Genomic DNA, 26863 nt, shown 5'->3' with positions numbered 1-26863 from the left:
ACCTATGTATTTAAGAGCACAGACCTGTCTGATAAAAGTCACAGGAAATGATGTAACCTAGTCCTCAAAAGGACTGCAATCACAATTATTCCCTACTCCCAAGCTATCTGTAGATTTGTGCGAAAATTGGCTTGAAATTAACAAAGTATAGCGCACACTGCAACAGCGGTGCCATCCAACACGCAGCTGCAGCAGTGAGAAAATGGTGGCGACGGGGAAAATGGCTGGGTCTTATAGGGCAAGGACATGTGACATACACTGCCAATGACACATGCCCTTGCTTGTGTGAAAAAAAGCAGTTCGCTCCATGTGTGCGCTGCTGATAGGCTGACAGATTTCACCTCCCCACTGTAAATGCGGGAAAGAGAAAAAAAAATGGAGATCTTCATTATTTCTGCAGAGATCCATCCCCTGCCCCTCCCCCCGCCCCGCTGTACACTCAAACTGCGTATTAACATTAATTTTCAGCATTACTGAGAAAAAATCCATTCATGATTTTGGTGCACGAACAGTTATCGAACATAACCTCGAACAGCCAAATTTTTTTCAAATTGTTCGTGTTCGCCGAACGGCTCGAACACCGCCCAAACAGCTCGAATTTGAGATTGGCGAACAGTTCGAGTCGAACACCGATCATCTCTAATCCTGACGTTTATGTTAATCAGAGGTCCCAAACTTCATATGAATAGAGAATTTTCAACTTCTTTTTTTTTTCCATAAGCTTGCAGACATATAAGATAACAAACTCACCCACTTGTACTCAACTGCTGCAGGTCAAGTGCTGCCTCTCTCTATAAAATGTATGTCGTTAATTCAGTAGAATTATGCCTGAACTGGAAAGCACCGCTTAAGAGCTGTCTGGCATCTATGTTCCTCGAGACCAATGCCACTCAGTTACGCAAGATTGATATTTTGTGCTTGAAAATCATAAAAGCTTCAAGACAAACAAATGAAATAAATAGGACAGATATGAAAACCTATATGAGACAATGACAATCGCCAAAGCTTATAGTGAAAAAGTATTATCTTTTTTTTTTTAAGTGGTAGGTTTCTCAAAGTGCAAAGTGTACTGGATGCTGGGTGATGTGTAATCATTAAAGATATATTCTCCATGCAGACTGTTTATAATCATGTACAGTTTACATCCACTATTGTGTACCATTACCTATACCTTTTCAGAGTTTATGAATCTTGAATTACAGCACATTTTAGCAGCCAGAGACAAAGAGAATGTTGGAAGGTGTAGTTTCATACCTTGTTCCATATTGCAGATTTTATGTGTGAAATATCTGTGGCACCCCAGGGGTCTGGTTTCCACAGTAATAGCAATATTATGTCTGAGAGCAGGTGGGAGGTCTCTTGGTCAGGAATCCTATGCATGCCACACCTCCTGCCCAGTCCTGGGAGGGGAAGAACTTCCCCTATATAAAACTGGGGCTGAGGCAGGGTTAGTTAGTTAAGAAGAGGAGAAGCAGCTATAGGAAAGAGAGATCAGGAGCTCTGGGGAAGTCGTGCTAAAAGGAATCAGGGGCTGGCAGCTGTAGAGCTCGCCCTGATTGAAGAGTTACCACCGGACCCGGAGTCCGAGGCTGTGGGGACTAATCCTTACCCAGCAGCAGAAACCGACCGGCAGGGGATTTCAGGTCCTCTGGCCAAGAAACCCGAAGGCACGGTCACACGCGTGGGACCAGCACCGCCGTCGTGGAGCGGCAGCTACCAGAAGGCCCCGAGTCACCGGCCATACGGGTGAGCACCACACGGTACACTCAGGGACGTGGGCTACTTTTACCCGCCTCTAGCAAGGTAGCCAGAAGAGTACAATTAGTTGGGGAGGCCTACAACTCCGCCTGGCCAGGGGAGATCCCATCTGCTCAAGGACTGACCAGGCCCCAATCGCTAGCCAGTACTCCGGGAGGGTCTATCTTTGTCATCAGTAAAGACCCTGAACTACACCGCATCGTCTCTGAGTGGTTCCTGCTACCCCCATCATCCACGTCGGCTGCCCTGAGGCCATACCCCTCCCATTGGGGGTTATACCATCCACGCTGCACAATCCTACCACCGGCCTCAGCGGTCTGCCCTGCAGCGGCAGCTCCATAGCTGCATTCAACGGGTGGCGTAGTCGTCCAACATCTACTGCTAATATACTGCCACTCAGTTTGACTCCCTGGGCACGGACCGGGTCACCGCCACGAGACTACTACCCCCAACAGGCCCGGCTCCGGGTAGTCCCCGCGTGCGCAACGCTACACCAAGTAGGCCCAGGGGCGCGTCAACTTTTGGCGTAGTCGGCAGGATTTCGTGCCCGCAACCACCGGGTACTGCGTGCCTGAAAAAGACTGTTCAAACTTACCAGTGGTGAAGATTCCCGCCATCCGGCGCCATCTTCTGCCTTCTTCCCGCCATCCGTGGAGTCTTCCCGCCGTTGGACGCCATCTTGAAGACGCCGCGCGGGAAGAAGAGGGGCGTGGACTCCGAAAGCGCGCGAGAACTGAAGCCCCGCCTCACGTCCGGACGTTGCGTAAGGTCCTGGAAGGAGCCCAGCAGACGCCGACGTCACAGGAGCGCGACGGAAGGTCCTCAACCCTGACGATCCACTGCGGAGCCGCGGCCTACGGAAGAGGATCATCGCAAGGTAGGCCACGGTCCACTAGGGGGGGAGAAAGATGTCGGATACGGAGGAGAGCTTCACTGCCTCAACCCCCGCCAGCGCCACCGCTGCTGCAGTCATGCCTTTCACCATGCCCTATATCCCGGGAGCATCCTGGCTACCCCAGTACTCAGGGGAGTCACATACCCTGAATGACTTTAAAGAAAAGTTGGATAGCCTCTTCCAGGTGTACCCCCTCACAGAAGAGCAGAAAGTGAGCATCCTGGTGGCCCAACTAACCGGGGCAGCCCAAAGGGAGGTAAAGTCCTGGCCACCTGGGAGGAGGACTGTCGCAGGGATACTAACCCGGCTGAGGGACACCTTTGATACCCGCACCTCAGCCGAGATTAAGCTTAGATTCTATGGGTGCAAGCAGCGAGCACATGAGAGTATAAGGGACTATGCACTAAACCTACAAGAGACCATGAGAGCCATTAAGCAGACCGACCCTGACAGCGTGGGAAACGAGGACAGGCTGTTGACTGAACAATTTATAGAGGGACTATATTGCAATGCCCACCGAACCCAGTTGCGGGCAATGGCCTTACAGGATCCTCATCTAGACTTTGCACAGTTCAAGGACAGAGCCATCCGGGTGCTCCGAGAACCGGCACCAGGTGGCGTTGTGACCCACAGACGCCCTACTACCACTTAACACCAGGAGGCGACACCCTTGTCGGCAGGGCCTGTGGGGGCTGATGCACAGGCTTTGAACAATGACCCGGCTCCAGACCTGCACCATCAGGTCCAAGAGCTAGCTAAAAGCGTTGCTGCGCTAACCCGAACTGTGCAGTCTTTACAGGTTTCCACTCCAGGGAAGATCCAGCTGGCATCCGGACCGGAGGACATCCCGTGGCGTCGACCAAGGAGGACCCCACCGGCCAGAGGAAGACCCAGCGACCGGTACAACGAGGACGGACAACCCATCTGCCGCCGCTGCAATCAACCCGGACATATGGCAAGGTACTGTCCTTTAAACTGGCACAACCTGGGGTAGAGGGCCAACTCCCAGGAAAAAGATCACCAGGCCCATCGAACTGGCGCGACAAATATGTGGGAGGACGTCCAGTCTTGCCTGTGGTACTGGATGGCATCCCTATGAGTGCCCTACTGGACACCGGGTCACAGGTCACCACCATCCCGTACGTGCTCTTCAAGCAGTACTGGAATGAATCGGATATCACCCGCTATCCAGACGACGACTTGAGTATCATCGCCAGTAATGGTCAGCCCGTGCCACAGATCGGATTTAAAGAAATGACCATTAAAATCGGTAGAGTCGAACTGGCAGCACAGGGACTGATCATTGTAGACATTGACAAGCGCGAGAGTCACCCAAAGATAACTCTAGGAACTAATGTGATTGAAAATTGTCTTGCAGAGGTGATTTTCATTTTACAGCAGGTTGCCAAGAACGCCAGCTCCGGCCAGCAGCGAGTGCTCCAGAAAGAGATCCGGGCACTGATGCGACGGCAACAGGTGGAACTCTCCGGTGGTGAGATTGGTAGCGTAAGAATGTGTGACCCTTTCCCTATTGCCATGCCCCCGAAAAGTGAAATGATGATTTGGTGCCGGGCAGCTATTGGTCTGAGAGGTAGAGATTACCAGGCCATGGTAGAACCAGTCTACTCAGACAGTAGGCCCACCATTTTGACAGCACGGGGGGTAGTTGATGTACGCCATGGGAGGGTGCCCGTTCGTATAATAAATATCGGGAAAAGGGAAGTATACCTGCCCCGGTATGCTACGCTAGCCAAATTATATACTATCAACCAAAATTCTATACAGTCTGTGGAACCCTTGCCTCCATCTCACCCGGAGGAAGGTAACGGCTCTACGAAAATAATGGAGGATTGGTGTCAGCAACTACATTTGGGTACTGACTCCACTCCCTCCCACCAGAAACAGGGAGTCTACCGGGTGGTTCGAGAGTACGAGAGAGTGTTTAGTAAACACCCGTTAGACTTCGGGCGAGTCAAGGGGGTAGAACACCACATCCCCACGGGAGACCATCCTCCCATAAAAGAGAGGTATCTGTTAGAACCTTGCTGTTAGGTTTTTTTTCCTTTGCTGGTCACGTGACCTTGTTGGCCTATTTAATCCTGCTCCGCCCTTCTGGCTTTGCTGGACTTCATTGTATATCTACTTTCTAGCTAGCCTGTGCTCTGTATCTAACTCTGTTAGTTTGCTTGGTCTACGGACCTCTAGGTTCTATCTATTTTGTTTGTTCGTCTGTCTGCTGCTATTTCTGTTAGGAGGTGTCCCATATTCCTCCCAGTCCTTAGTACTTGTAGGGATTCCCTCCCCAAATCTATAGGTCTCCGTACAGACTAGATTAGGACTTTAGCAGGTCTGATCGCAGGATCAGGTTCCCTGTTACATCGTAGGGATTCAGCTGAGTCTTATAGTAGGGACAGATCTCCTCTCTTTCCTTAGCTTTGGTAGCAGAACATAACAGTAAGTCCAGCCTGTAAATTCTCTAAGGAAAGATTTTTTTTTGTTCCATCATGGTGTCGGTTCAGGATTTGGCTAAACACCTGCAGGGACTCTCTCTGGAAGTGGCCGAGCTCCGTCAGCACGTGAGTAACTGTCCTGGAGCATATTTCTTGGAGCCTAAGGTATGTTTGCCGGATTTATTTTTTGGTGAACATCGAGAATTTTTTTCATTTAAAAATGCTTGCTTATTGTATTTTCGTTTGAGACCCAAGTCCTCTGGGGATGAATCCCAGCGCGTAGGGTTCATAATGTCACTTTTGCGCAAAGAGCCTCAGGAGTGGGCCTTTTCTTTGCAACCTAGTGATACATGCTTCAGATCAGTGGATAGTTTTTTTTCTGCTTTAGGACTATTATATGATGATCCTGACCGTGTGGCATCAGCTGAGACTGAGTTGAGACGTTTAAAACAAGGATCAGGTAATATGTAAAAATATTGTACACATTTTCGTCGTTGGTCCACTCAAACAGGGTGGAACGATTCTGCTCTGAAAAGTCTATTTCTTGCTGGGCTCAGTGAAAAGGTTAAAGACCTGCTAATTGCTTATCCTACACCTGAGGATTTGCAACAGGCTATGCAATTAGCTATACGGGTGGACAGAAGACTGCGTGCTAGGGTTAATGAGAGCAAATCCTCTGCTATGTCAGTTTCTGGTTATGATAATGTGTGTACTAACAGTGGTGAACCGATGGAGATTGGATCGGTGGCACCTCGCTCTCAAGAAAAACACCGTCGTTTTTCAGAAGGCTTGTGTTTCTATTGTGGAAAATCTGGTCATTTGATTAAAGGCTGTGAGCTTCGTATGAAGAAAGAAAAAAAAATGGTCAGTCACGCCCGTATTGCCTGTTTAAATTCCAAGGGTATATTTTTAGCTGCTTCCACGATTGCTCAGGAAAAATTAATGGAATTTCGGGTGTTTGTTGATTGCGGGTCTACACTGAATGTTATTGATGGGGGATTCGTGGAAAAACTCAATTTAAAACCTGAACCTTTATCATCCCCCATTGCTGTGGTTTCTGTGGATGGCTCCCCTTTGAAGAATATTACTCTCAAGGTCAGTGAATTTCCTCTCACTATTAATGGTGTTCACCATGAGAAATTGGATTTGGTAGTGTTGAATAACTTGCCTTCTCCAGTAATATTGGGTTTGCCCTGGTTAAAATTTCACAATCCTGTACTGGATTGGTCTACCAGTGAAATTAAATCCTGGAGCCATAAATGTTATGACAAGTGTTGTAACGGGCGTATTGCAGCTTTGGATAGGGGAGAATTGCCTGTTCCTATTCAGGATTTTTGGAGAGTTTTTTCTGAGAAAGAATCGCAGGTTTTGCCTCCCCATAGAGACTATGATTGTTCTATTGAATTTGTCCCTGGAGCGACTCTTCCTAAAAGTCGTTTATTTAACCTTACTATTCCTGAGAGGAAGGCTTTGGAGGAATACATACAGACAAGTTTGGCCGCCGGTCACATTAGGCCCTCTAAGTCTCCTGTGGCGGTTGGATTTTTTTTTGTAAAAAAAAAGGACGGCGGTTTACGTCCTTGTCTGGATTTTCGTGAGATTAACAAAATTACGGTACGCAATCCTTACCCACTGCCATTGATTCCTGATCTGTTTAACCAGTTACTGGGGGCCAAGTGGTTCTCTAAAATTGACCTTAAGGGGGCATACAATCTGTTGCGCATGAAGGAGGGTGATGAATGGAAGACTGCTTTTAACACTCCTGTGGGTCATTTTGAGAATCTGGTTATGCCTTTTGGTCTTACTAATGCTCCTGCATTTTTTCAGAATCTGATTAATGACATCCTTAGACCTTTGATCGGTAAAAATGTGGTTGTGTATTTGGATGACATTTTGATTTATTCGCCAGATCTGGAGTCTCATTGGCGGAGCGTGCGTGAGGTATTACAGTTATTAATGGACAATTCGCTTTTTGCTAAGCTGGAGAAATGTGAGTTCGCTGTACAGAGAATTAGTTTTTTGGGCTACATTATCTCCAGCAAAGGTTTTGAGATGGATCCGGTTAAGGTTCAGGCTGTGCAGGAATGGCCTAGGCCTATTGGTTTGAAATCAATACAGAGGTTTTTGGGTTTCGCCAATTACTATAGAAAATTCATAAAAAATTTTTCTAGTATTGTCAAACCTCTGACTGATCTCACCAGGAAAGGTGCTGATGCGGTTCAGTGGTCTTCTGAGGCCATTGAAGCTTTTGTGTATCTCAAGGAGAGGTTCACCTCTGCTCCCATCCTTATGCAGCCTGATGTTACTAGGCCGTTTTTGGTTGAGGTTGATGCTTCCTCTGTGGGGGTTGGCGCAGTATTGTCTCAGGATAACGGGGATGGATTACATCCCTGTGCCTTTTTTTCAAAAAAATTTTCGGAGACTGAATTGAATTACGATATTGGTAATCGGGAATTATTGGCTATTAAACTCGCATTTGAACACTGGCGCCACTTCTTGGAAGGTGCGGAATTTCCCGTTCAGGTTCTTACGGATCATAAAAATCTGATATATCTTGACGCTGCCAAGCGCCTGAATGCCCGTCAGGCTAGGTGGGCACTGTTTTTCTCGCGGTTTAATTTCTCCGTTACTTACATCCCTGGTACTAAGAATGTTAAGGCGGATGCCTTGTCTCGCAGTTTTTCTCCCATAGTCGGTGCTGAGAAAGAGGAAAACATTTTACAAGAAGGTGTTGTGATAGCTGCTTTAGACTCCGTTTTGGAAGATGAGATTCTTAAAGCTCAGGAGAATGCCCCATCTAACACTCCTCATGGGAGGTTGTTTGTGCCTGGGACCTTTAGGAGAGATTTGTTTGTTGAGTGTCACGAATCTCGGTTGGCAGGTCATCCCGGAATCTCTGAGACCAAGAGACTGGTGGGTCGCAGTTTTTGGTGGCCTGGATGGCAGAAGGAAGTCATTAAGTGGGTGCGCCAATGTACTATATGTGCTAGATCTAAGTCCTCACATACTCCTGCTGCGGGGTTGCTTTGTCCTTTGGAGGTCCCCAGTGCTCCTTGGACACATTTGGCTATGGACTTTATAACTGACCTTCCCCCCTCTGAGGGTTTTACTGTCATCTGGGTGGTCGTGGAGCGTTTTAGCAAGATGTGTCACTTGGTTCCCTTCGTCAAACTGCCCTGCGCTAAAACTCTCGCTAAGGCCTTTGTCAAGGAAATTGTCAGACTTCATGGCGTTCCTACTGACATTGTTTCTGATAGGGGTCCTCAGTTCGTGGCTCGTTTTTGGCGTGCCTTTTGTGACAGGTTGGGAATTCATTTGTCGTTTTCGTCCGGATATCATCCTGAATCTAATGGCCAGACAGAAAGGAAAAACCAGGATGTTGAGCAGTTCTTGCGTTGTTTTGTGGCAGACAATCAAGAGGGGTGGTCTGAGTTTCTGCCACTTGCCGAATTTGCTCTGAACAATCATACATCTTCTTCTGCTGGTTGTTCGCCTTTTTTTTGTTGTTCTGGGAGACATCCGTCGTTTGGGTCGTTCTCCAAGTTGGGATCGGCCGTGCCTGAGGAGGAGAATTTTTCCGGTGATTTGGAAAGAGTTTGGACGGATGTGCGTGGTAATCTTCAGGAGGCCAACAGAAAATCTAAAGACTACTTTGATAGGAAACGACAGGAGGTTTTGTTCGCTGTTGGTGACATGGTTTGGTTGTCCTCTAGGAATCTGCGGTTGAGGATTCCTTCTAGGAAATTGGGTCCCAAGTTTGTAGGGCCCTTTAAGGTGCTTCAGGTTGTCAACCAATCTGCTGTTAGGTTGGAGGTTCCTACCTCCTGGAGAATTAATCCGGTCTTTCATGTCTCTCTGTTAAAAAAAGCTGTTGTGTCGGATGGTGACGCCTCTGCCTCTGTTCCTCCGGTGGTGGAGGACGGGGAATATGAAATTTCTCGCATCCTTGACTCTAGACGGTATAGAGGTAGTTTGCAGTATCTTGTGGCCTGGAAAGGTTTCGGACCCGAGGATAACTCTTGGGTGAGGTCAGATGATGTTTCCGCGTCCAGACTTATCAGAGCGTTTCACAGGAGATTTCCTGATAAGCCTGGTCCTAGGGGATCCGGAGGATCCTCTTAGAAGGGGGGGTACTGTTAGAACCTTGCTGTTAGGTTTTTTTTCCTTTGCTGGTCACATGACCTTGTTGGCCTATTTAATCCTGCTCCGCCCTTCTGGCTTTGCTGGACTTCATTGTATATCTACTTTCTAGCTAGCCTGTGCTCTGTATCTAACTCTGTTAGTTTGCTTGGTCTACGGACCTCTAGGTTCTATCTATTTTGTTTGTTCGTCTGTCTGCTGCTATTTCTGTTAGGAGGTGTCCCATATTCCTCCCAGTCCTTAGTACTTGTAGGGATTCCCTCCCCAAATCTATAGGTCTCCGTACAGACTAGATTAGGACTTTAGCAGGTCTGATCGCAGGATCAGGTTCCCTGTTACATCGTAGGGATTCAGCTGAGTCTTATAGTAGGGACAGATCTCCTCTCTTTCCTTAGCTTTGGTAGCAGAACATAACAGTATCGACCCGTACCCCCTGCACACTACCAACACGCCAAGGGGATGCTTAGAGACATGAAGGAGGCTGGGGTAATCAGGGATAGCTGTAGCCCCTGGGCAGCTCCACTAGTCTTGGTCAAAAAGAAAGACAACACCATGAGAATGTGTGTAGATTACCGGAAAGTTAACCGTATCACACACAAAGATGCGTACCCCTTACCAAGAATAGAGGAGTCTTTGGCTGCTTTAAAATCTGCTAACTTCTTCTCCACCTTGGATCTCACTAGCGGGTACTGGCAGGTTCCTGTAGCAGAGGCGGACCGGGAGAAGACCGCATTCACCACCCCGATGGGACTTAGCGAGTTTACCTGCATGCCGTTCGGACTCTGCAACGCACCAGGAACCTTCCAGCGATTGATGGAATGCTGTCTGGGACACCGAAACTTTGAGACGGTCCTGTTATACCTGGACGATGTCATCGTCTATTCCAAGACCTACGAGGACCACCTGAAACACCTGGCGGAAGTGTTCGAAGCTCTGGCAAGTTACGGCCTAAAGGTGAAACCCTCCAAGTGTCACCTCCTGAAGCCAAAGGTGCAGTACCTGGGACACGTGGTGAGTGCTGACGGAGTGGCTCCCGACCCTGATAAGATCACCGCAATTAAGGAATGGCCAAGCCCCTCCAGCGTAAAGGAAGTGAGGCAGTTCCTCGGGTTGGTAGGCTACTACCGAAGGTTCATCCCCGGTTTCACCAAAAAGGCAGCTCCTATGCAGGACCTCCTGATAGGCCAGTCCAGGAAGGCCAAGAACCAGAAGCCACCCTTCAGATGGGAGAAGCTGGAAGAAGAGTCCTTCCGCCAGCTGAAGATGGCCCTCACGGGGGATGAAATCCTGGCGTACCCTGATTATAGCCAGCCCTTTATCCTCTACACCGACGCCAGTAACATCGGGCTAGGAGCCGTACTGTCCCAGATCCAGCAGGGGAAGGAACGGGTAATTGCTTACGCCAGCCGAAAACTGCGACCCACCGAAAGAAACCCTGAGAATTACAGCTCATTTAAGCTAGAGTTCCTGGCAGTGGTGTGGGCAGTCACCGAACGCTTTAAGCACTACCTCGCTGCTTCCCGGTTCACCGTGTACACGGATAACAACCCGTTGACACACCTGGACACTGCAAGACTCGGTGCCCTAGAGCAGAGATGGATGGCCCGCTTGTCCAACTATGAGTTTACAATCAAATACCGGGCAGGACGCTCCAATACCAACGTGGACGCCCTGTCCAGGATGCCGAACCTACCGGACGTAGGGGAAGATTCAGAGGAACTGGAAGAAGTTGAACTCCCCGCGTTCCACCGTCATGGGACTATCCAGTATTCCCACCGTGTAAGGAGTAAGCAATCCGCTACGTTCAACCCATTACCTCATTACAACTGGGCGGAGACGCAAGACAGTGACCCTGCCGTCCGACTGGTAAAGGAGATGCTGACTCGGCCAGATGCACGCCTTGACCCAGATGCTCCGGAGGAAGCCAAGCAACTGTGGGCTGAGAAGAGTCGACTGTTCCTTTACAAGGGGAAGTTGTGCCGCAGAATGGTTAACTCCCGGACGCATGAACTAATCTGGCAAGTAGTGGTGCCAAGAAGAGACGCAGCTATGGCGATGGAGGCATACCACGACGGACCTGGGCACTTCGGATGGAAGAAGCTGGAGTTCCTGCTGCGCGGGCGGTTCCATTGGGTAGGCATGAGAGGAACCATCGAGAGGTGGTGCAGAGACTGTGGCCCATGCAACCTAAGAAGGAGGGACCGTGCCAGCCAGAAGACTCCCCTGCAGTCCATCATCACCAGACAGCCGTTGGAACTGGTAGCCTTGGATCATGTAAAACTGACCCCAAGCAGAAGTGGCTACGTCTACGCGTTAACCATCGTGGATCACTACTCCCGGTTCTTGGTTGTCGTCCCCGTCAAGGACTTAACGGCTCAAACAGCAGCTAGAGCCTTCCAGCAGCACTTCTGCCGTCCGCACGGATACCCGGAGCAGGTGCTGACGGACCAGGGGCCGGCCTTTGAAGCGGAAGTCTTCCAGGAGTTCTGCACCCTGTATGGCTGCCGGAAGATAAGAACAACACCCTATCACCCGCAAACTAATGGACTTTGTGAGAAAATGAACCAGGGGGTGATAGATCTTCTGAAAACATTGCCCCTGGAAGAACGTAGTCTGTGGCCTGAAAAGCTGCCCGACCTGGTGGACCTATACAACCACATCCCTGTAGGTTCCACCAACTGTACCCCGGCTTACCTAATGAGGGCAAGACCTGGTAAGCTTCCTGTTGATCTGGAGATGGGAGTCCTGACACCCGAGGACTAGTGTTGAGCCACCCCCGTAGTGTTCGAGTTCGGTTCGGTTCGTCGAACACCCGTGTGTTCGCCGAACTGTTCGTCGAACTGTTCGTCGAACACCTTCGAACACCGTTAAAACCAATGGCAGGCAAACAAAAACACATAGAAACACATAGAAAACACCTTCAAAGGTGTCCAAAAGCTGACAAACTGCTCAGAAGACACAACTAACACATGGAAAAGTGACAAGTACATATAGTCATGTGAAAAGAAAAGAGGTGGAGGAGTAAAAGGAGGGGGAGACACAGATATAGGCATGTCATGCCCTTCTAAAATCCAAAAAGTGAGAAGCCGACACGTTCAGTCCGCTCCTGCCCGTGCCACCTCCGTGTCGCCGGGTTTGTGCCAGAGCCGCGGTGAACCCTGACGGCCAGCCCCCCCTCTCCCAATACTGGTGCCTGTCCGCTGGTGGGTCGAGAGAGCCCCCCTGTGGTGGAGGCAGCTCTAAGCTTTTTAATTTAAATTGTCCCTCTAATTTGAATGAATACACTTTAAATCCATTTACAAGGATCAATTGGAGGGCAAGTCTCATGCCAGCAGCCGCGTAATTCCAGCTCCAGTAGCGTCCACTAAAGCTGCTGCAGCTAAAAAGCTTTTATAAGGATCGAGCTCGGCTGTCCACCGCAAGGCATCCTAGTGCCAGTCCCAGCCCCTATGCCTTGGGGTGCCTCCTGATGCTCTTCACTGAGTATCCCGTGGTCCCGAAGCATTTCCTTTGAAAAAATTAAGTGTCCAAACTACAGGTGGTGTAGCTTGCTTAACAGCCGGGATAATCCGCTGACTAGCAGACACTGCTACTAGGCACAAAGTATTTCCTGGGCTAGATGCAGTTAAAAATTTGTAAGTAGATACTCTCGTTGGATGCTGAGAAAGCATTCCATAGAGTCTCCTGGCACGCCATATATGATTCTCTTAAAAAGCTTGGGGTAGGGGTCTAGGGGACCCTTTTATAGCCAAAATCACGGCCCTGTATCACAATACGTCACCTAGGCTGAAGATAAATGGAACTGTAGCACCGAGGGCTCGGTTGCTACAGACGTATTGCACCTCACCCAGAAGTGTGATATCTCACTCTCAGATAAGGATGGAGTGTGGATCAGGACCCGACACCTGCATGCATTACACCACATTGCCGTGGGGCAGGGCGACCAATATGCCCCTGAGATGGGCACGACAGTCCCTGTCCCTGGCTGGAGTGGGGGGAGGGAACACTGAGGAAGGGGAACCCTGCAGTGCAGGAGCAGGGAGGAAGCAGTTCCTGGGTGCATTGAGAAGGGAGTATAAAAGGTGGGCACCATCTTAGTTCAGTGCAGAGAAGTCTGAGCAGAAGTGGCAGGGAGCAGGGGCTCTGCATGAGCTCTGCTCCGGAGGCGGGCCTAGTAACAGAGGCCCAGGCCTGCAAGAGGGAGAAGGAAGGAAGAGGAGCGGAGAAGGCTCCAGGAACGAGGAATGAAGGGATCCCAGGGGTGCGGACGGGCGAGTCGCCACCGCACGCCCGAATCCACCTGCGTGGAGGGGTCAGGCCAAAGGGGGAGACCGGTCCCCGAACTAGTGGAGGCAGGAAACGACCCTCAGCTAGAAACCGGAGGCTCTGACATTTTATGTGGCGCAGCCCCTTGCTCCACCCGCTAGGAAGGCACCACATAGGGTCAGGGAAACTGGCGCCAAGTTTACCAAGAGGAGGCCCGAGGCAGCCGGACAGAAGTGTTGGTAAGAAAGGTCAGACAAAGGACACACAAAGGGGGTCCTGTGAAGCGCTCCAAAGTTATCTGGGAGTTGTCTGAGCCCCTCACCTGGTGAGCACAGTACGACGTGGGCAGCCGTTACCTGCAGACGTGGTCTGGATAATAAGAACTGTGAGTAAAGGCCCTGAACTGCATCACTGACTCCGTGTCGTTACTGCTGCTGCCCTGCACCATCACCCCCATCCTCCGCATACACTGCCCTGAGGCTATACTCCTCCCGTGGGGAGTTATGCTACGCTCTGCTGCACCCACAACACCAGCCTTAGCGGTCTGCCCTGTAGCGGCGGTTCACTCTGACCGCAATCCACGGGTGGCGTAGTCGGACATTTAAACATCAAAACCACATAAATAGTTCCGCCACTGGTTTGACCGCCCTGAGCCACGGAACCGGATCGCCGCCACGAAGACTACAACCACCAGCATCCACCAAAAAGGGTCCGGCTCCGGGTGTCCCAAGGCCCAGGGGGTGCGTCAGAACATTTTCATCACCTTTCACAATCACCAATGGGACAAGGCAGGGATGTCCTCTGTCCCCTCTCTTATACATCCTAGTGACGGAGCACCTGCTCTCATCAATTCGCCATAACCCCAATATTAGGTGGATTGAGGTGGAAGGCACCGAGTACAAGTGCTCTCTATTTGCTGATGATGTCCTAGTATATATCACTCAATCACATATATCCATCCCTGCCGTTATGGCTGAAATAGATCACTTTGTTACATGGTAAAATTTTAAAATCAATGCAGCGAAGTCTGAGGCCCTCGATGTCTCCCTCCCTAAATCCATATAGGATTCCATCCAGTCCAACTTTCCCTTTGCCTGGCCCTCACAGGGTATCAAATACTTAGGAATTCCTATTCATAGAGACCTCTCCCATCTATGTTATCTTAATTTTGGGCCCTTTATTGAACAATTCCATACAGACCACGGTTGGCAAGTTAGAACTGTAAGATTCACTACGTGAACCACTGGTGTTTTGTGGAAAAGCACATGTACACCGCGTTCCAAATTATTATGCAAAAAGTGTTTAGGAGTGATAAGGGAAGAATTTGTTTGTTTGTCAGTTAAACTCATTGATGGTGATGTGTGTCAGGGCTCTTTATATCACTGTAAGCAATTGCAGACACCTGTGCTAATTAGTTTGGCAGGTGTGTCCAATGAAAGGCAAGACTACTTAAGAAGGCTCTCTCACATTATTAAGCAGCCTACATTTTCTGCCAAAATGGGAAAGAAAAAGGATGTGTCGGCTGCTGAGAAGCAACAAATTGTGGAGTGTTTAGGTCAAGGCATGACTACAATCAACATTGTGCGATGATCAGGATGAAGTGTCTTGGCAATCAAGAAGTATGTAGCTGATTCACAGTACACACGTGTGTGTGCTGATAAGGGCAAATTGAGGACTCTTTCCTACAGGCAATTACGTCAGGTTGAAACAGCAGCGGCAAAAAAGCCTTGTCATAGCAGCAGACAAGTTTTTGAAGCTGCTTGTGCCTCCAACGTCCCCCGAACAACAAGATGCAGGGTCCTTCAGAGGTTTGCAGCTGTGCATATGCCATCCTGTCGACCTCCTCTATCCACTTCACACAAGCAGAAACGGCTCCAGTGGGCCAAACATTACATGAAGACTGATTTCAAAACTGTTTTGTTCACGGATGAGTGCCGTGCAGCGCTCGATGGTCCAGATGAATGGAGTGGAGGATGGCTGGTTGATGGACACCCCACGCAAACACGGCTACAGCGCCAACAAGGAGGAGGTGGAGTAATGGTTTGGGCTGGAATCATGGGGAGAGAGATTGTCGGCCCCTTTAGGATCCCTGAAGGCGCTAAAGATGAACTCCATAATGTATGTGGATTTTCTCAAACAGCACTTCCTGCCATGGTTCAAGAAGAAGAACCGTGTATTTCACAGCAAGATCATTTTTCTGCATGATAATGCACCATCTCATGCTGCACATAAAACATCTGCATCTCTGGCTGATATGGGCATAAAAGGGGACAAACTTATGGTGTGACCCCCATGCTCCCCTGACCTGTACCCCATTCAGAACCTTTGGAGCATCATTAAAAGGAGTGTCTATGATGGCGGGAGGCAGTTCACATCTAAGCAACAGCTCTGGGAGGGTATTCTGTCCTCATGCAAAACAATTGAAGCAGAAACCATCCAAAACCTGACAAATTCAATGGACGAGAGAGTTCAGAAGCTCCTTTCGAACAAGGGGTCCTATGTGAAAATGTAACATCACCTAGAATAAAGTTTTGAGTTGAAAACTGTTTGATTTCAGTTTCTAACAACCTGCTAATGCTTATAATTTCAAAAATGACCATTTTTTTGGTCTTTATTAAAATGAAAAGGTTGATCGAAAAGTTTGGGGGATCTAAGAGTGTGGCAACCCAGTAGTCATGATTACTTCGAATTCTGACAATATGAGGGTCATGCTGCAGGTAGTGCAGCAAGAAGACACTTATGTGTCTTGCGCATCTCGGAGCCCCAAAATTATTTTCCGGGCTAGATGCAGCTAAAAATTATTTTTAATTTTAAATCTGGTGAAGCTTATTATAGATGGCCTAATAGGATCAGTGCTGCACACTGCTACAAAGCCCAAATTATTTTCCAGTCAAGATACAGATAAACATGATTAGTAATTTGAAAGCTTAAAACGGTTGGTAGGGTGATTTTAACCAATCATCAAGCTTTTACTCTCCCCAGGATGACACAGGGGTAGAAAAGTCGTTTCGGATCCATGATTTGTTCATCTTTATGAACGTGAGTCTGTCTACATTATCAGTGGAGAGCCGCGTGCGCTTATCTGTCAGCACACCACCAGCAGCGCTGAACACACGTTCAGACAGAACGCTGGCTGCGGGGCATGACAAGATCTCCAAGGCGTAAGTGGCTAGCTCCGGCCATTTATCCAGATTGGAAGCCCAAAAAGAGCAAGGGTCCAGTGACACAGTCGTGGCTTCAATGTTTACTTGGAGATACTCCTGTACCATCGTCTCTAGGCGTTGACTATGTCTCAGACTTCTTGTCTCCTGTGGCCTTGCAAAGGATGGGCTAAAAAAGTGGTGAAATGATTCCGCAAAATTGATGTTACCAGCAGATACTGTGGTTCTGTTACGGTTTGAGTGCTGAACACTTGACGGTCCCACGGTTGGCAAGTTGGAACTGTGAGATTCACTACGTGCACCACTGGTATTTTGTGGAAAAGCACATGTAAGATTCTGCAACAGTCTCTGCTGATACTCCTGCATGCGTGCATCCCTTTCTATGGCAGGAATAATTTCTGCAAATTTACTTTTGTACCGGGGATCTAACAGTGTGGCAACCCAGTAGTCAGGATTATTTCTAATTCTCACAATTCGAGGGTCATGTTGCAGGTAGTGCAGCAAGAAGGCACTCATGTGTGTTGCGCATCCAGGAGCACCAAGTCCCTGTTGTGTTGGTGGCGAGGTAGCAATCATGCTTCCTTCCTCTGTCCTCTCCCCCCAACCTCGCACAACAGAAATGTGATCAAGGTCTCCCTCATCTGATGAGTCTTCCATCAGTTCGTCCTCCACTTCTTCCTGGGCTCCTGCACCTTCCTCACTAGTTTGGCTGCTACCATGCGCCCTGGTAAAATCATCTCCCCCACCCTCACATGCCTGCCGCCTTGGTGCTGCCGACCGTCTGGACCTTGCAGATGTTAGCCCTTCCGCATTTAACTCCTCCTCCTCTACTTCCTCCACCTCCTCTTGTGCCACCACCTGACTCCGAATTCTGTTTAACATGTGCTCCAGCATGTAAATCACCGGAATAGTCATGCTGATAATGGCATCGTCAGCACTAAACATCTTCGTCGCCATTTCAAAACTGTGCAGAAGGGTGCATAGGTCCCTGATCTGAGACCACTCCTCCAGCGTGATTTGCCCCACCTCTGAATCTCGTTGGCCCAGGCTATACGTCAGAACGTATTGCACCAGGGCTTGTCGGTGCTGCCACAGTCGCTGCAACATGTGCAGAGTTGAATTCCACCGGGTAGGCACATCGCATTTTAGCCGGTGAAGTGGCAGGCCCAACGACTTCTGTAGAGATGTAAGTCGCTGAGCTGCGGGATGCGAACGGCGGAAGTGAGCACACAGCGACCGTGCCCTCTGCAGAAGGCCATCTAGTCTGGGATAGTGGGCTAAAAATTGCTGGACAACCAGGTTCAACACGTGAGCCATACAAGGCACGTGTGTGACATTGCCCCGGCGAAGGGCCGTACCCAGGTTTGCAGCATTGTCGCACACGGCCTTCCCTGGTTTCAGGTCCAGTGGAGACAACCATTCATGAAATTGGTTCTCCAGAGCTGACCACAACTCCTCAGCTGTGTGACTCACATTTCCCAGACATTTCAATGTAAAAACCGCCTGATGACATTGAGCCCTACTGCCAGCATAGTAAGGAGGTGTGCAGGATCCCTTCTGCGCAGTTAGAAAGCTTGTGGCATGACCAGACAGCCTTTGGGTGCAGGTGGAAGACCGAGAGGAGGTTGAGGAGGCAGAAGCAGTGGAGGAAAAATGACATAAAGAGGATTGACGCACAACTCGTGGGGACGGCAAGACTTGGACAGCAGCCCCTTGTCCTGCTGTCACCATAGTTACCCAGTGCCCAGTCAGCGACATGTAACGCCCCTGTCCATGCCTACTCGTCCAAGTGTCTGTGGTGAAATGCACCCTGTCACACACAGAGTTTCTCAAAGAAGCGGTGATGTTGTGTGCGACATGCTGGTGGAGCGCAGGCACACCTTTCTTTGAGAAGTAGTGCCGACTGGGCATCTGGTACTGTGGCACTGCGACGGACATAAGGTCTCGAAAATCCTCTGTGTCCACCAGGCGGAAAGGCAGCATTTCTGTAGCCAAGAGCTTGCAGATGGTGAAATTCAACCTCTTAGCTTTCTCATGGCTAGGAGGAAATGGTCTTTTACTTGTCCACATCTGAGGGACCGAGGGCTGGCTATTGTGCTTAGACGGGGTTGATAAGGGTGTCCCCGGCAAATTGCCGGTCTGTGAGGAAGATGCAGGCGGACATGTTAGGTTGCCTTGATCCAAAGGTGGTGCTATCGATGTCGGACAGCGCTCAACACCAGCTGGTGTTACCACCTCCAAAGAAAATGATGACCTGCCAATCACGCTGGCTGTTGCGGGTAAAGAGGTGGCAGGTCTGCGCCCCAAAACAGGTGTGACTGCTGTCCCCCCAGTCACAGAGGATGAAGAGGCCGCGGATGCACAAGATATGGCAGACGGTGGTTGGCCCGGCCGGCTAGACCGCATTGTAGCACACTGAGCTTCCCACTGCAACTTATGCTTCATGTCCATGTGCCGGTTCATGCATGAAGTACTCAAACTATGTATTTTTTGGCCTCTACTTAGCTTTTGCTGACAAATGTTACAGATAACACGAGTTGGGTCATCTTTATCGATCTGAAAAAATGCCCAGGCTATGCAAGGCTTAGCACCCATGCGACCTGAAGAGCCACCACGACTTGTGGTGAGAGGCAGAGTTGTGTTTGAGGATGCAGTTGTTGACGTGCTTCCAGTACTACGTCTCTGTCCAGGAAGGCGCAACCTGACCTCGTCGTCACTAGCATCTTCCTCCACCTCCTCTGCTGACCTCATCTCTTGGCTGACTGTGGGTTGACAGTAAGTGGGATCTCCGACCTCATCATCATCACCCTGTGCGTTATCACACCCGTCGTCCTCAGAGCCAACCTGTTCCTGCCCTGACAAAAAACTAAAGTTGTCGCTCCAATCAGGTATTTGAGTCTTATCATCGTCTTCCTCATTGTCTCCACCAACAGGAGTTACAGTTTGGGAATGAGGGTCTACATTATGGTCAGAACCTTCTGCGTCTGGTCCTGGATCCGACTCATAAAGATTCTGGGCATCAGTGCAGATCATTTCCTCGTCTGGATTCACAGAAGCGCTGGAGTCGACCTCTGATTCCCAGGCTATAGTATGAGTAAACAGCTCTGCAGACTCAACCATCTGTTCTACCTCATACTCAGACGGGCAGCTGGAGATTTGGGAGCTGTGAGGAAGCAAGTGCGATTTGGGTGACACCTTTGAGGACTGGAGTATTTGTGATGTTGAAGTTGATGTGGAGGAGAGCCCACTTAAAGGAGCACTTGATATCCGTTGAAGCACCTGCTGTTTTTGTGCCTCATCTGGAATTTGTAGTGATTGGCGTGGCCGTAAGAAAGGGATCTTATCACATTGTCCGCTAAAAGAAGTAGACATTTTAGTTTGGCTGGAAGATGGTCTTTCTTCTGCACCTACCCCACGGACACAACCTTTTTTCCCCTTCCCAACACGCCTATTCCCCTTTCCACCAGCAGCAGGCCTTTTTCCACTCATTTTGGTGGTTAACTAATTCACAACTCTGGAGTTGTTTGCACAAAAAAACAATGGATGGTAACCGAGCAGAGCTGAGTGGCCAAACTGTGGTATTAGGCCAAAACTATTGGCTGGGTTAGATGCAGAAAAAAATTATTTTTAATTTGCAACCTGATGGAGGTCAGTATAGATGGACTAATAGACCAAGTCCCACACACCGCTAGAAGCCCAAATATTTTTTCAGAGCTAGATGCAGAAAATTTTTTTATTCAATTTGCAACCTGATGGAGGTCAGTATAGATGGACTAATAGACCAAGTCCCACACACTGCTAGAAGCCCAAATATTTTTTCAGAGCTAGATGCAGAAAAAAATTATTTTTAATTTGCAACCTGATGGAGGTCAGTATAGATGGACCAAGTCCCACACACCGCTAGAAGCCCAAATATTTTTTCAGAGCTAGATGCAGAAAAAAATTATTTTTAATTTGCAACCTGATGGAGGTCAGTATAGATGGACTAATAGACCAAGTCCCACACACCGCTAGAAGCCCAAATATTTTTTCAGAGCTAGATGCAGAAAAAAATTATTTTTAATTTGCAACCTGATGGAGGTCAGTATAGATGGACTAATAGACCAAGTCCCACACACCGCTAGAAGCCCAAATATTTTTTCAGAGCTAGATGCAGAAAAAAATTATATTCAATTTGCAACCTGCTGGAGGTCAGTATAGAAGGACTAATAGAACAAGTCCCACACACTGCTAGAAGCCCAAATATTTTTTCAGAGCTAAATGAAGAAAAAAATTATTTTTAATTTGCAACCTGATGGAGGTCAGTATAGATGGACTAATAGACCAAGTCCCACACACTGCTAGAAGCCCAAATATTTTTTCAGAGCTACATGCAGAAAAAAATTATTTTTAATTTGCAACCTGATGGAGGTCAGTATAGATGGACTAATAGACCAAGTCCCACACACTGCTAGAAGCCCAAATATTTTTTCAGAGCTAGATGCAGAAAAAAAATATTTTTAATTTGCAACCTGATGGAGGTCAGTATAGATGGACTAATAGACCAAGTCCCACACACCGCTAGAAGCCCATATATTTTTTCAGAGCTAGATGCAGAAAAAAATTATATTCAATTTGCAACCTGCTGGACGTCAGTATAGAAGGACTAATAGAACAAGTCCCACACACTGCTAGAAGCCAAAATATTTTTTCAGAGCTAGATGCAGAAAAAAATTATTTTTAATTTGCAACCTGATGGAGGTCAGTATAGATGGACTAATAGACCAAGTCCCACACACTGCTAGAAGCCCAAATATTTTTTCAGAGCTAGATGCAGAAAAAAATTATTTTTAATTTGCAACCTGATGGAGGTCAGTATAGATGGACTAATAGACCAAGTCCCACACACCGCTAGAAGCCCAAATATTTTTTCAGAGCTAGATGCAGAAATTTTTTTATTCAATTTGCAACCTGATGGAGGTCAGTATAGATGGACTAATAGACCATGTCCCACACACTGCTAGAAGCCCAAATATTTTTTCAGAGCTAGATGCAGAAAAAAAATATTTTTAATTTGCAACCTGATGGAGGTCAGTATAGATGGACTAATAGACCAAGTCCCACACACTGCTAGAAGCCCAAATATTTTTTCAGAGCTAGATGCAGAAAAAAATTATTTTTAATTTGCAACCTGATGGAGGTCAGTATAGATGGACTAATAGAACAAGTCCCACACGCTGCTAGAAGCCCAAGTATTTTTTCAGAGATAAATGAAGAAAAAAATTATTTTTAATTTGCAACCTGATGGAGGTCAGTATAGATGGACTAATAGACCAAGTCCCACACACTGCTAGAAGCCCAAATATTTTTTCAGAGCTAGATGCAGAAAAAAATTATTTTTAATTTGCAACCTGATGGAGGTCAGTATAGATGGACTAATAGACCAAGTCCCACACACTGCTAGAAGCCCAAATATTTTTTCAGAGCTAGATGCAGAAAAAAATTATATTCAGTTTGCAACCTGATGGAGGTCAGTATAGATGGACTAATAGAATGATGCTATGCCCAAAAGATTTTACTTCACTAGGTGCACTAAAAAAATTGGTATTCTATACACAGGTGGTATATCTTGCAACACAGATAGGCTACTCCACTGACTAACACACTCTGCAATAGGCCAAAAAGGATTAGCTTTGCTAGATTCAGCCAAATGCTGTGAAAAAAACTTGCACAGCACTGGCACAGACCTGCCTGGCAAAAACTGATAGGAACTGATGTAACCTAGTCCTGAAAAGGACTCCAATTACAATTAGTCTTTACTCCCACAATCTATCTATTTAAGAGCACAGACCTGCCTGATAAAAGTCGTAGGAAATGCTGTAACCTAGTCCTTAAAAGGACTGCAATCACAACTATTCCCTACTCCCAAGCTATCTGTATATTTGTGTGAAAATTGGCTTGAAATTAACAAGGTATAGCGCACACAGCAATAGCGGTGCCGTCTAACACGCAGCTGCAGCAGTGAGAAAATGGTGGCGACGGGTAAAATGGCTTGGTCTTATAGGGCAAGGACATGTGACATACACTGCCAATGACACATGCCCTTGCTTGTGTGAAAAAAAGCACTTCGCTCCGTGTGTGCGCTGCTGATAGGCTGACAGATTGCACCTCCCCACTGCAAATGCGGGAAAGAGAAAAAAAAATGGAGATCTTCATTGTTCCTGCAGAGATCCATCCCCTGCCCCTCCCCCCGCCCCGCTGTACACTCAAACTGCGTATTAACATTAATTTTCATCATTACTGAGAAAAAATCCAGTTATGATTTTGGTGCACGAACAGTTATCGAACATAACCTCGAACAGCCGAATTTTTCTCAAATTGTTCGTGTTCGCCGACCGGCTCGAACACCGCCCAAAACAGCTCGAATTTGAGATTGGCGAACAGTTCGAGTAGAACAACGCTCATCTCTACCGAGGACACTTCACCAGAAGCAGACTGGGACACAGAGAGGCAGCAGCAGTACCGGAAAATACAGGAGAGCGTGGAGCGAAGTCTCTGTCAAGGTAGGGAAAGACAAGAGAAAACTTACAACCAGTATGCTCCCGCTGTTCCCCTGGTGCCCGGAGAGCAGGTCTTGAAGAGGAAAAGACGGCTCCACAAGTTGGACAACCAGTGGGAGAAGGACCCGTACACCGTACTGCCCTCAAGCCACGACAACCCAAAGATCTGTACAATCAGTAAAGACGGAGGGGAAACCACAGCCATTGTATCCCGGGATCACCTGAAGAAGTGTCCCGAGCAGCTACGGAACCCTGAAGAGGAACAAGAGGACCCTCGACCCGTAGAGGAAAGGGAAGATATGGTTAGTACTGTGCTCGGAGACTTCCCTCGGTCTTGGACTCAAGTCAATGGTGCTGTTGTGGTACCCGTCCTCACGTTCCTCCAACCAGCATCCCAAGTGCCTACGGAGACACAGGTAGAGCTGGAAGAACAGCCGGTCCAGGAGGCAGAAGTCCCCACACAAGCAGACCAGGAGAATCAACCCTCTGCTTATAGTGAGCCTGCCATACCCCTAGTGAGCCAAAGAGTCCGTAGACAGCTGCCCAGTTTACCCTTGACAGCTCCTATACCCTGTAGCTCAGGACCAGTCAGCCAGCTCCGTAGGTCCACTAGGGTCACTAGAGGCCAGTTGCCCATACGGTGGAGGATCTAAATGTTCAAGCTATTTTATTAATGTTTACCTGTTTATTGTTGCTTGTGTATAATTATGTGTTTCTAGTTATTTGTAGGAGTCTTTGGTGGATTTACCGGGAATCCTTTGTGCATATAGTTGGAGCGTAACCCAGGACGGACTAAAAGACTGATAAGGACTCGGGGCAGGACAGACCCCTACCTGGTTACGTCTCCCTGTTTTGGTGAAATGGACACCTTTGTTTTCCTCAAAAGTTACACCCGGTTGCGGACACGCCGTGACCACCTTATGTGTTGTCTCTACCAGAACGTTATTGTTTATACCTTGTTATGTTTACAAAAGTATGTTTAGTCCCGGAGTACTAAATTTCACTAGGGGGGAATGTGGCACCCCAGGGGTCTGGTTTCCACAGTAATAGCAATATTATGTCTGAGAGCAGGTGGGAGGTCTCTTGGTCAGGAATCCTATGCATGCCACACCTCCTGCCCAGTCCTGGGAGGGGAAGAACTTCCCCTATATAAAACTGGGGCTGAGGCAGGGTTAGTTAGTTAAGAAGAGGAGAAGCAGCTATAGGAAAGAGAGATCAGGAGCTCTGGGGAAGTCGTGCTAAAAGGAATCAGGGGCTGGCAGCTGTAGAGCTCGCCCTGATTGAAGAGTTACCACCGGACCCGGAGTCCAAGGCTGTGGGGACTAATCCTTACCCAGCAGCAGAAACCGACCGGCAGGGGATTTCAGGTCCTCTGGCCAAGAAACCCGAAGGCACGGTCACACGCGTGGGACCAGCACCGCCGTCGTGGAGCGGCAGCTACCAGAAGGCCCCGAGTCACCGGCCATACGGGTGAGCACCACACGGTACACTCAGGGACGTGGGCTACTTTTACCCGCCTCTAGCAAGGTAGCCAGAAGAGTACAATTAGTTGGGGAGGCCTACAACTCCGCCTGGCCAGGGGAGATCCCATCTGCTCAAGGACTGACCAGGCCCCAATCGCTAGCCAGTACTCCGGGAGGGTCTATCTTTGTCATCAGTAAAGACCCTGAACTACACCGCATCGTCTCTGAGTGGTTCCTGCTACCCCCATCATCCACGTCGGCTGCCCTGAGGCCATACCCCTCCCGTTGGGGGTTATACCATCCACACTGCACAATCCTACCACCGGCCTCAGCGGTCTGCCCTGCAGCGGCAGCTCCATAGCTGCATTCAACGGGTGGCGTAGTCGTCCAACATCTACTGCTAATATACTGCCACTCAGTTTGACTCCCTGGGCACGGACCGGGTCACCGCCACGAGACTACTACCCCCAACAGGCCCGGCTCCGGGTAGTCCCCGCGTGCGCAACGCTACACCAAGTAGGCCCAGGGGCGCGTCATATCACCAGAACTACTATCAGTACAAGAATACATAATCAAAGCCACCATCAGTGTATGAATACATCACCAGAACCACCATCAGTACATGAATACATCACCAGAACCATCATCAGTACGTGAATGTATCGACAAGCTTAGTATAGAAATCAATTGCAATGTTAGGTCAGCCCCATATACATTTGTATAGCATGAACATACAGTACATACAGATTGTTGGAAGACCATTTCCGATGACTACCTCTTGAAGCTCATCAAGAGAATGCCAAGAGTATGCAAAGCAGTCATCAAAGCAAAAGGTGGCTACTTTGAAGAACCTAGAATATAAGACATATTTTCAGTTGTTTCACACTTTTTTGTTAAGTATATAATTCCACATGTGTTAATTCATAGTTTTGATGCCTTCAGTGTGAATGTACAATTTTCATAGTCATGAAAATACAGAAAAATCTTTAAATGAGAAGGTGTGTCCAAACTTTACTGTACAACTCCCAGTATGCTCTTTTACAGTTGTAAGGAGATAATATATGTTAGGCCCCCTTCACATTCACATGTGCGTGTTTCCGGTATGTACAACATCCGTTTTTTTTCACGGATATCACACGTACCCAATACAACTAATGTCATTCTTTCTTTATCAATTCCAGAAAAATGTGGATGGCACACAGATGACACACTGTTCCAAAACACTTATGACACCGGTACTGTTTTTTCTGGTACCGGTTTTATACGGACTTGTGAAGGGGGCCTTAGACTATGGACTATACAGGAATCACAGTACTGATGAGACAAGGTTAGTATATTAGGTAAACATTTATATCTCTATACCTTAGAGGTGACATCTTCTCTGATTAGAATTGTTCTTGTCCCTTTCATCCTCATCTAGTCCAGATGGCATGATAACTTTTTACATCCACAGCTCATCTCTGCAGATTTTTGTCTTCTTCGGTCTTCTGCAACAAATCTTGAGAGGGTGCACTTAAAAATAACAATGTCATTATAATGTCTTTGAAGAAAATACCTGCTCTAGACTGTGCCTCTGAATAAAATAGCCCCTCACTGTGCTCCTTGAACAAATACATACTCCACACTGTCTTTCATATGGTGCAGTTCACAGTTCCCTTCCAATCAAGTATTGCCTACACTCCCTCCTTATTCATGAATTATAATTGTAACACTGTCCCCCCTTATAAACTACAACCATTAAAATTGCTAATCCTTATTAGCTATACAGTCATGGCCGAAAGTGTGGAACCCTTGAAATTGTTCCAGAAAATGAAGTATCTGTCCCTAAAAATTATTGCAATTACACATGTTTTGTTATATACATTGTTTATTTCCTTTGTGTGTATTGGAACAACACAAAAAAACTGAGAAAAAAAGCAACTTGGACATAATTTCACACAAAACCTCAAAATGAGCAGGACAAAATTGTTGGCACTTTACCAAAATTGTGGGTAAACAACTTGTTTCAAGCATGTGATGCTCATTCATACTCACCTGTGGTAAGTAACAGGACTGGGCAATATGAAAATAACGCCTGAAACCAGATAAAAAGGGGAGAAGTTGACTCAATCTTTGCATTGTGTGTCTGTGTTTGCCACTCTACACATGGAGAACAGAAAGAGAAGAGAACTATCTGAGGACTTGAGAACCA

The sequence above is a fragment of the Phyllobates terribilis genome, unplaced genomic scaffold (assembly GCF_046119375.1).
Source record: "Phyllobates terribilis strain yellow unplaced genomic scaffold, ASM4611937v1 Scaffold_8__6_contigs__length_399053987, whole genome shotgun sequence".
In the NCBI taxonomy this organism is placed as follows: domain Eukaryota; kingdom Metazoa; phylum Chordata; class Amphibia; order Anura; family Dendrobatidae; genus Phyllobates; species Phyllobates terribilis.
Note: the sequence above shows the minus strand (reverse complement) of the source record.